The sequence below is a fragment of the Sesamum indicum genome, linkage group LG13, assembly GCF_026168435.1.
Source record: "Sesamum indicum cultivar Baizhima isolate 11 linkage group LG13, ASM2616843v1, whole genome shotgun sequence".
In the NCBI taxonomy this organism is placed as follows: domain Eukaryota; kingdom Viridiplantae; phylum Streptophyta; class Magnoliopsida; order Lamiales; family Pedaliaceae; genus Sesamum; species Sesamum indicum.
The window spans coordinates 4681970-4692029 of record NC_142669.1 but is presented as its reverse complement, the minus strand read 5'-3'; the positions used below and the strand labels follow the sequence as shown (position 1 = coordinate 4692029).

Here is a 10060-nt window from a genome sequence, read left to right as displayed (position 1 = left end):
AGGCCAGAAAAGGATGAATTTTGTTTACAACTGTGAGTTCAATAAAAGGCAGATTTTTAATTCTAGAGTGTAATTTCCTATGTTATGATTGGTAATATTGATCCACTTAATGCTGCTATTAATATTTCACTAATTGTGAAGGTCAAAGCTTGATTCATATGATGAAGTTGCTAAGAGAGTAACGAACCAACTCAAAGTCGATGATACGTCCAAACTACGGCTTACATTACACAATATCTACTCTCAGCGACCAAAAGCTCATCCTATAACATATCGAGGAGTAAAAAACTTGTTAGAGAAGCTGCTGCATTACGACCAAGTACGCATTTATACAACTCTAAGTCAGGGTTCATTTGATCTGATATTATAGTATAAGGGTTTTCAAATCCACCATTATCTCTGTTGTTATTATTTTATTTGGGTTAATCACTTTGTCGATAAATTTCCAACCGATCTCATCATATTTTCTTCATGATTCTTTGTAATTCCTCACTCTTTCTATTTCTCCCTCTCTGGCTTCTTGTTTCTCGTTATCTTAGTGTGATGCCTATGTTTGTGTCCTTTAGTGCTCGTCGACTTCTCTTTTATTTTCTCTCTTTGCATTTCTCCTCCTTGGAATGGTCCCTTTTATCATGTAGTCGATGTTGTGCCTCATAGTGACTACTGTATACGTCGATTGCCTGAACCAAGCCTAATTAATTTCTTTCCTAGCCGCTATTATTTGTTTCTCAGCAGAATATAAATTTGATACTATTATTTGCTTAAAAATATACAAAATATAATTTTTGTAGATTGTCACCTCCAAGAAACAATGAATCATATCGGTGTATAATATTGTCGAGCGATCTCATCATATTATCTTCCACGACTCTTTAAAATTTTTGCTATTTCTCTTTCACCTGGTCATGATTCCCATTATCTAAGTGTGCATGTGTATGTGCGTACCTGGACACTCTTAGTTACTCAATGTATCGCATTTATAACGTCATTTTCCGTTCAGTGACCTCAAAATAATGGTTCTAAGTCTCAAAGTATTCTTTTTCCCCGTAACTACCTTCTTGTTAAAGCAATGATGTGATGCTTCTAAGTTTCATCTAATATATCTTGACTTTTTTGGTTTGTAATTATCCAGGTAATCGACTTTCGCTCATTGGAAAGGCCAGAAAAGGATGAATTTTGTTTACAACTGTGAGTTCAATAAAAGACAGATTTTTAATTCTAGAGTGTAATTTCCTATGTTATGATTGGTAATATTGATCCACTTAATGCTGCTATTAATATTTCACTAATTGTGAAGGTCAAAGCTTGATTCATATGATGAAGTTGCTAAGAGAGTAACGAACCAACTCAAAGTCGATGATACGTCCAAACTACGGCTTACATTACACAATATCTACTCTCAGCGACCAAAAGCTCATCCTATAACATATCGAGGAGTAAAAAACTTGTTAGAGAAGCTGCTGCATTACGACCAAGTACGCATTTATACAACTCTAAGTTAGGGTTCATTGGATCTGATATTATAGTATAAGGGTTTTTCAAATCCACCATTATCTCTGTTGTTATTATTTTATTTGGGTTAATCACTTTTTAGATAAATTCCCAACCGATCTCATCATATTTTCTAACATGGTTCTTTTTAATTCCTAACTCTTTCTATTTCTCCCTCTTTGGCTTCTTGTTTCTCGTTATCTTAGTGTGATGCCTTTGTTCATGTCCTTTATTGCTCTTCGACTTCTCTTTTATTTTCTCTCTTTTCATTTCTCCTCCTTGGAATGGTCCCTTTTATCGCATAGTCGATGTTGTGCCTTATAGTGACTACTGTATACGTTAATTGCCTGAACAAAGCATAATTAATGGCTTTACTAGCCGCTATTACTTGTTTCTCAACAGAATACAAATTTGATGCTATAATTTGCTTGAAAATATACAAAATATAAATTTTGTACATTGTCACCTCCGAGAAACAATGAATCATATCGGTGTATAATATTATCGAGCGATCTCATCATATTATCTTCCACGACTCTTTAAAATTTTTGCTCTTTCTCTTGCACCTGGTCTTGATTCCCATTATCTTAGTGTTCATGTGCATGTGCGTACCTGGACACTATTAGTTACTCAATGTATCCCATTTATAACGTCTATTTCCATTCAGTGACCCCAAAATAATGGTTGTAAGCCTAAAAGTATTCTTTTTCCCCGTAACTACCTTCTTGTTAAAGAAATGACGTGATGCTTCTAACTTTCATCTAATATATCCTAACTATTTTGGTTTGTAATTCTGCAGGTTATCCACTTTCGCTCCTTGGAAAGGTCTGAAAAGGATGAATTTTGTTTACAACTGTAAGTTCAATAAAAGACAGGTTTTTAATTCTATAGTGTAATTTCCTATATTATGATTGGTAATATTGATCCACTTAACGCTGCTATTCAAATTTCACTAATTGTGAAGGTTGAAGCTTGATTAATATGATGAAGTTGCAAAGAGAGTAGCGAACCAACTCAGAGTCGATGATCCGTCCAAACTACGGCTTACATTACACAATATCTACTTTCAGCGACCAAAAGCTCATCCTATAACGTATCGAGGAGTAGAAATCTTGTTAGAGATGCTGCTTCATTACGACCAAGTACGCATTCATACAACTCTAAGTCAGGGTTCATTAGATCTGATATTATAGTATAAGGGTTTTCAAATCCACCATTACTTCTGTAGTTATTGTTTTATTTGGGTTCATCACTTTGTGGATAAATTCCCAACCGATCTCATCATATTTTCTTCCATGATTCTATGAAATTCCTCGCTCTTTCTATTTCTCCCTCTCTGGCTACTTGTTTCTCGTTATCTTAGTGTGATTCCTATGTTTGTGTGCTTTATTGCTCTTCGACTTCTCTTTTATTTTCTCTCTTTGCATTTCTCCTCTTTGAAATGGTCCCTTTTATCACATAGTCGATGTTGTGCCTCATAGTGACTACTGTATACGTTAATTGCCTGAACAAAGCATAATTAATTGCTTTCCTAGCCGCTATTAATTGTTTCTCAACAGAATATAAATTTGATGCTATTGTTTGCTTAAAAATATACAAAATATAAATTTTGTACATTGTCACCTCCGAGAAATAATGAATCATATCGGTGTATAATATTATCAAGTGATCTCATCATATTATCTTCCACGACAGTTTAAAAGTTTTGGTCTTTCTCTAGCACCTGGTCTTGGTTTCCATTATCTTAGTGTGCATGTGCGTGTGTGCATACCTGGAGACTATTAGTGACTCAATGTATCCCATTTATAAAGTCTATTTCCATTGAGTGACCCCAAAATAATGGTTCTAAGCCTAATAGTATTATTTTTCCCCGTAACTACCATCTTGTTAAAGCAATGACGTGATGCTTCTACCCTTCATCTAATATATCCTAACTTTTTTGGTTTGTAATTCTGCAGGTTATCCACTTTCGCTCCTTGGAAAGGTCTGAAAAGAATGAATTTTGTTTACAACTGTGAGTTCAATAAAAGACAAACTTTTAATTCTAGAATGTAATGTTCTATGTTATGATTGATAATATTGATCCACTTAACATTGCTATTCAAATTTCACTAATTGTGAAGGTCAAACCTTGATTTATATGATGAAGTTGTTAAGAGAGTAGAGAACCAACTCAGAGTTGATGATCCATCCAAACTATGGCTTACATTACACAATATCTACTCTCAGCGACAAAAAGCTCATCCTATCACATATCGAGGAGTAGAAAACTAGTTAGAGATGCTGCTGCATTACGACCAAGTATGGATTCATACAACTCTAACTTGGGTTTCATTTGATCTGGAATTATTGTATAAGGGTTATCAAATCCACCATTATCTCTGTAGTTACTGTTTTATTTGGGTTCATCACATTGTGGATAAATTCCCAAAAGATCTCATCATATTATCTTCCATGATTCTTTGCAATTCCTCGCTCTTTCTATTTCTCCCTCTCTTGCTCCTTGTTTCTTGTTATCTTAGTGTAAGTTCTATGTTTGTGTGCTTTATTCCTCTTTGACTTCTCTTTTATTTTCTCTCTTTTCATTTGGCCTCCTTGAAATGGTCCCTTTTATCACATAAACGATGTTGGGCCTCATATTGACTATTGTATACATTAATTGCCTGAACAAAGCATAATTAATTACTTTCCTAGCCCGTTTTATTTGTTTCACTACAAAAGGTTTTACCTATTGAAGTATTTTGGTATTTGATGCTATTATTTGCTTAATATCATTTGATGATGGTGTGAAACTAACAAAGCATTACTTTCTTGCTCAGCTTTCTGATATTCTATACTTTGAAGTAGTGGATATACCTCTACCAGAATTACAAGAGTTGAGAATCCTCAAACTAGCTTTCAACTATGCGGCAAACTCTGAAGTGAGTATTCATTAATAAGTAGACTTTATGCTCCTATACAAGTGCATACATATGCAAGACTTGCAAATTTAGTATATATTTAGCAAACACTAAATATCTTATTTGTTTTCTATATATAGCTGGAAACCCACAGTATTAGGTTTCCAAAAGAAAGCACTGTCGGTGACGTGCTTGAGCATCTCAAGGAGAAGGTAATACAGCTGACAAGTTATTACCGGAAGTGTCCGTGTGTGTCTTCATAGAATTCTAAGATTTGTCGTGTAACATAGCATTATATGATTTTTAACTATTGCAATGTTTACGTTGAACAGGTGAAACTTTCTTGTCCAAATGCACAGCTCAGGTTGCTGGAAGTATTATCGCACAAGATCTATAAGGTCCTGAATTATTGCATCTTCTTTTTGTTTCATTCATTAGTTTCGTAATATTAATATCAAAATAATATTCTTCTAAACTTTTACTTAATAATCCAACTTAAATAGTTAAATTTAATTTATTTTATGCTGAAAAATCTTGTATGGGTTGACTACACACAAATTGGACGTGTCGAAGATATGCACTCCAACATGGAAATTTAGTCACAATACTTGCTAGGTTTTGTATTTTTCCCTTGTGCTCTTCACTTAGTTAAATTGAATATTGTGTTTCCAAATGGATGTTTGAAATTCCTTATGTCTAGCCTTCTATGCTTATTTTTTTAAGTTGCTGAAACTCCAAGTTCCTACAGATATTTCCTAATAGTGATAAGATCGCAACAATAAATGACATCGTTGGACTTTACGAGCAGAGGAGGTCTGTTTCTATCTCTATACATATGTGTGTCTATGTATATAAATGCTTTCATTTTTCAGGTGGTACACATAAAAAAAAAATATCTTGCTAGTTGCTTTCCATGTTAGAACTGTATCTTTCATAGGCTACGACACTTTTTCCTTTAAAATTGGCTTCCCCATATTTTCATCTTTAAAATCAACAATTTCTCCACTTTTATAATTTCTCATTGCAGATTCCAGAGGAAGAGAAATTTCTCGGCGCAAGTAAATGTTTGATTCATGTGTGTCACTTCATGCATGAGGATGCACAAAATCAGACGTTAGTATTTTTAGTTTGTTACTTCATAGTTTTCCTCAGATATTTGTACTCGTTCTACCTCTGTATTTCAACTGCAAGTGCATCTCTTTCATTTTCTTCCTTTTAAATCTTATATATTCATTTTGCTTCGGCAGCGAATTAAAACTCTTGGCGAGCCATTTTTATTGATGATCAATGATGGTGAAACTTTGTCACGTATCAAGGTTCGTGTGCAGAACAAGTTGTAAGTACGAGATAAGGAATTTTCGAAGGTATTCCAGCCCGAGCCTAATTGTTACAATCACTTTAAATGAAGATGGTAGTATGATACTTATGTGGTTAGGCGTGCTACAACTTCTACTTTCTGCTTGAATCTTCTCGATTTTATGCAGTGGAGATTTGCTTTTCTGTAGCATAGTCAGGCAGAATACTTGGAGGACTCAGATACTTTGTTCGACCATTTCCAGGTCTCACTCATTCTCTCACACAGATACACTCTGCCACAATATTTATATGCAGATGCGCTTAAATTTCATAATATGTATTGACTCTACAGAGAAGCAGTAGTTGTGTTTCTTGGGAGCAATATCTTGGACTGGAACACGTTAACAATACCCCTAGAAAGCTCCTGCAGCAAATTCGGTAATCTATACCTTGTTTTATTTTCATTTTTTTTAATAAATTTGATTGTTGCTTGATGTTCATAATGTTGCCAAAAGATTTGCAAATAGGTTTTTAGCAAAGCTTTCGGCAAAATTATCAACATCGAGCAACAAAATCAAATTTATTAAAAAAAATGAAAATAAAACATAGTATAGATTACCTAATTTGCTGCAGGAGCCTTCTAGGGGTATTGTTAACGTGTTCCAGTCCAAGATATTGCTCCCAAGAAGCACAAATATTGCTTCTCTGTAGCGTTAAAACATAGTATAAAATTTAAGCGCATCTGCATATAAATATTGTCACAGAGTGTGTCTGTGTGAGAGAGTGAGAGAGACCTAGAAATGGTCGAACAAAGTATCTGAGTCCTCCAAGTATTCTACTTGACTATGCGACACAAAAGGAAATCTCCACTGCATAGAATCGAGAAGATTCAAGCTGAAATTAGAAGCTGTAGCATGCCTAACCACATAAGCATGATACCATCATCTTCATTTAAAGTGATTGTAACAATTAGGCTCGGGCTGGAATACCTTCTAAAATTCCTCATCTCGTACTTGCAACTTGTTCTGCACAAGAACCTTGATTCAAGAAAAAGTTTCACCATCATTGATCATCAATAAAAATGGCACGCCAAGAGTTTTAATTCGCTGCCAGAAGCAAAATAAATATATAAGAATTTAAAGGATGAAAATGAAAGAGATGCACTTGCAGTTGAAATACAGAGGTAGAATGAGTACAAATATCTAAGGAAAACTATGAAGTAACGAACTGAAATACTACCGTCTGGTTTTGAGCATCCTCATGCATGAAGTGACACACATGGATAAAAAATTTACTTGGTCCAAGAAATTTCTCTTCCTCTGGAATCTGCAATGAGAAATTATAAAAGTGGAGAAATTGTTGATATTAAAGATGAACATATGGGGAAGCCAATTTTTAAGGAAAAGTGTCATAGCCTATCAAAGACACAGTACTAACATGGCAAGCAATTAACAAGATATTTTTTGTTATGTGTATCACCTGAAAAATGAAAGCATTTTTATGCATAGACACACATAAGTATAGAGATAGAAATAGACCTCCTTTGCTCGTAAAGCCTAGCGATTCTCATTTATTGTTGCTATCTTATCACTATTAGGATGTATCTGTAGGAACTTGGAGTTTCAGCAACTTAAAAAAATAAGCATAGAAGGCTAGAATAAGAAATTTCTAACATCCATTTGGAAACACAATATACAATTTACTAAGTGAAGAGCACATGGGCAAAATACAAAAACCTAGCAAGTACTGAGACTCAACTTCCAAGTCAGAGTGCATATCTCCGACACGTGCAATTTGTGTGTAGTCAACCCATACAAGATTTTTCAGCGTAAAATAAATTGAATTTAACTATTTCAGTTGGATTATTAAGTAAATGTTTAGAAAAATATTATTTTGACATTATTATTACGAAACTAATGAATGAAACAAAAAGAAGATGCAATAATTCAAGACCTTATAGATCTTGTGCGATACTACTTCCAGCAACCTGAGCTCTGCATTTGGACGAGAAAGTTTCACCTGTTTAATGTAAACATTGCAACAGTTAAAAATCATATAACGCTATGTTAAGCGACAAATCTTAGAATTCTAGGAACACACACGCAGACTCCCGGTAGTAACTTGTCAGCTATATTACCTTGTCCTTGAGATGCGCAAGCACATCACCCACAGTGCTTTCTTTTGGCAGCCTAATACTGTGAGTTTCCAGCTATATATGGAAAACAAATAAGATAATTTAATGTTTGCTAAATATATAATAACTTTGCATGTCTTGCATATGTATGCACTTGTATAGGAGCATAAAGTCCAATTATGAATGAATACTCACTTCAGAGTTTGCCGCATAGCTGAAAGCTAGTTTGTGGGTTCTCAACTCTTGCAATTCTGGCAGAGGTATATCCCCTACATCAAAGTACAGAATACCAGAAAGCTGAACAAGAAATTAATGCTTTGTTAGTTTCACACCCTCATCGAATGAACCCCGACTTAGAGTTGTATGAATGCGTACTTGGTCGTAATGCAGCAGCATCTCTAACAAGTTTTCTGCTCCTCAATATCTTATAGGATGAGCTTTTGGTCGCTGAGAATAGATATTGTGTGATGTAAGCCGTAGTTTGGACAGACCATTAACTCCGAGTTGGTTCGCTACTTTATTAACAACTTCATCATATGAATCAAGCTTTGACCTTCATAATTAGTGGAATTTGAATAGCAGCGTTATGTGGATCAATATTACCAATCATAACATAGGAAATTACACTCTAGAATTAAAAGTCTATCTTCTATTGAACTCACAGTTGTATACAAAATTCATCCTTTTTAGGCCTTTCCCAGGAGCTAAAGTGGATAACCTGCAGAACAACAAACCAAAAAAGGCAGGATATATTAAATGAAAGTTAGAAGCATCACATCATTGTTTTAACAAGAAGGTACAGGGAAGAATAATACTTTTTGACTTAGAACCATTATTTTTTGGGGTCACTGAAAGGAAATAGATGTTATAAATGGGGTACATTGAGTAACTAATAGTGTCCAGGTATGCATAAGCACATGCACACTAAGATAATGGGAATCAAGACCAAGTGCAAGAGAAAGAGCAAAAATTTTAAAGAATCGTGGAAGATAATATGATCGGATCACTTGATAATATTATACTCCAATATGATTCATTATTTCTCGGTGGTGACAATGTACAAATTTTATATTTTGTATATCTTTAAGCAAATAATAGTATTAAATACCAAAATACTTCAATAGGTAAAACCTTTTGTAGTCAAACAAATAATACGGGCTAGGAAAGTAATTAATAATGCTTTGTTCCGGCAATTAACGTATACAGTCAATATGAGGCACAACATCAACTATGTGATAAAAAGGACCATTTCAAGGAGGAGAAAAGCAAAGAGAGAAAATAAAAGAGAAGCCGAAGAGCAATAAAGCACACAAACATAGGCATCACACTAAGATAACGAGAAACAAGGAGCAAGAGAGGGAGAAATAGAAACAGCGTGGAATTTCAAAGAATTGTGGAAGATAATATGATGAGATCTATTGGGAATTTATCCACAAAGTGATGAACCCAAATGAAACAATATTTACAGAGATAATGGTGGATTTGAAAACCCTTATACAATAATTTCAGATCAATGAATAAAGTAGAATAATAGAATAATAACAGTACGGAAAGCAGTAAAGTAACCGGCTTAGGAGCCAGATCTGGCAACTGAATGCCCAAGTGCCACCACCGACCGACAACCCTCATGGTTGCAGAAAAACCACAAAGCCACCAAGACACAAAGATCCATAAAGAGACCACTTAGGCTTCATTTAGAATCACTTAAAATTCCACTAAGAAGTTTCTTTCACACTCAGCAAATATTCTCACAAATTATTTCACGAAAAGGGATTTTCGTTTTGTCGTTGTTCTATCTCTTTAAAACCATAGAAGACCAATATATATATACTGATAGAACACAGAGAACATAGATAGAAAGAGGTGAGATGATGAGGGATTTCCAAGAGCAATGGGAACTTGAGAGGAACAAAATCAGAGATAGAAAGAAGGGAGAGGAAGAGGCACCGACTGAATAGTGGAAGAATAGGGTTAAGTAGAAGAAGGGTCGGGTCAGGTAATGGGCCGGGCAGCAAGTGGGCTGCCATCCAATTGGGGGGGGGGGCATGGGCCAAAAAATCCAACAACATCATTGGATAATATAACATTATACTCCAGCATGAATCATGCTTTCTTGGAGAGACAATGTACATGTTTTATATTTTCTATAATTTTAAGCGAATAATTGCATTAGATATCCAAATACTTCAATAGGTAAAACTTTTTTATGAAACAAATAATATGGACTAGGAAAGTAATT

The 10060-nt window shown here is 34.6% G+C and overlaps 1 pseudogene across 1 annotated transcript; it reads right to left on the bottom strand.

The window, feature by feature from the left end:
• Positions 1–4402: 4402 nt before the first annotated feature.
• Positions 4403–9751, bottom strand: LOC105179293 (ubiquitin C-terminal hydrolase 12-like; annotated as a pseudogene). Its single transcript, XR_002286314.2, has 6 exons — positions 9388–9751; positions 8484–8539; positions 8197–8374; positions 8017–8118; positions 7825–7896; positions 4403–7706 (listed from the first exon to the last, which is right to left on the bottom strand). The product of XR_002286314.2 is annotated as a ubiquitin C-terminal hydrolase 12-like (transcript).
• Between the last annotated feature and the right edge of the window lie 309 nt (positions 9752–10060).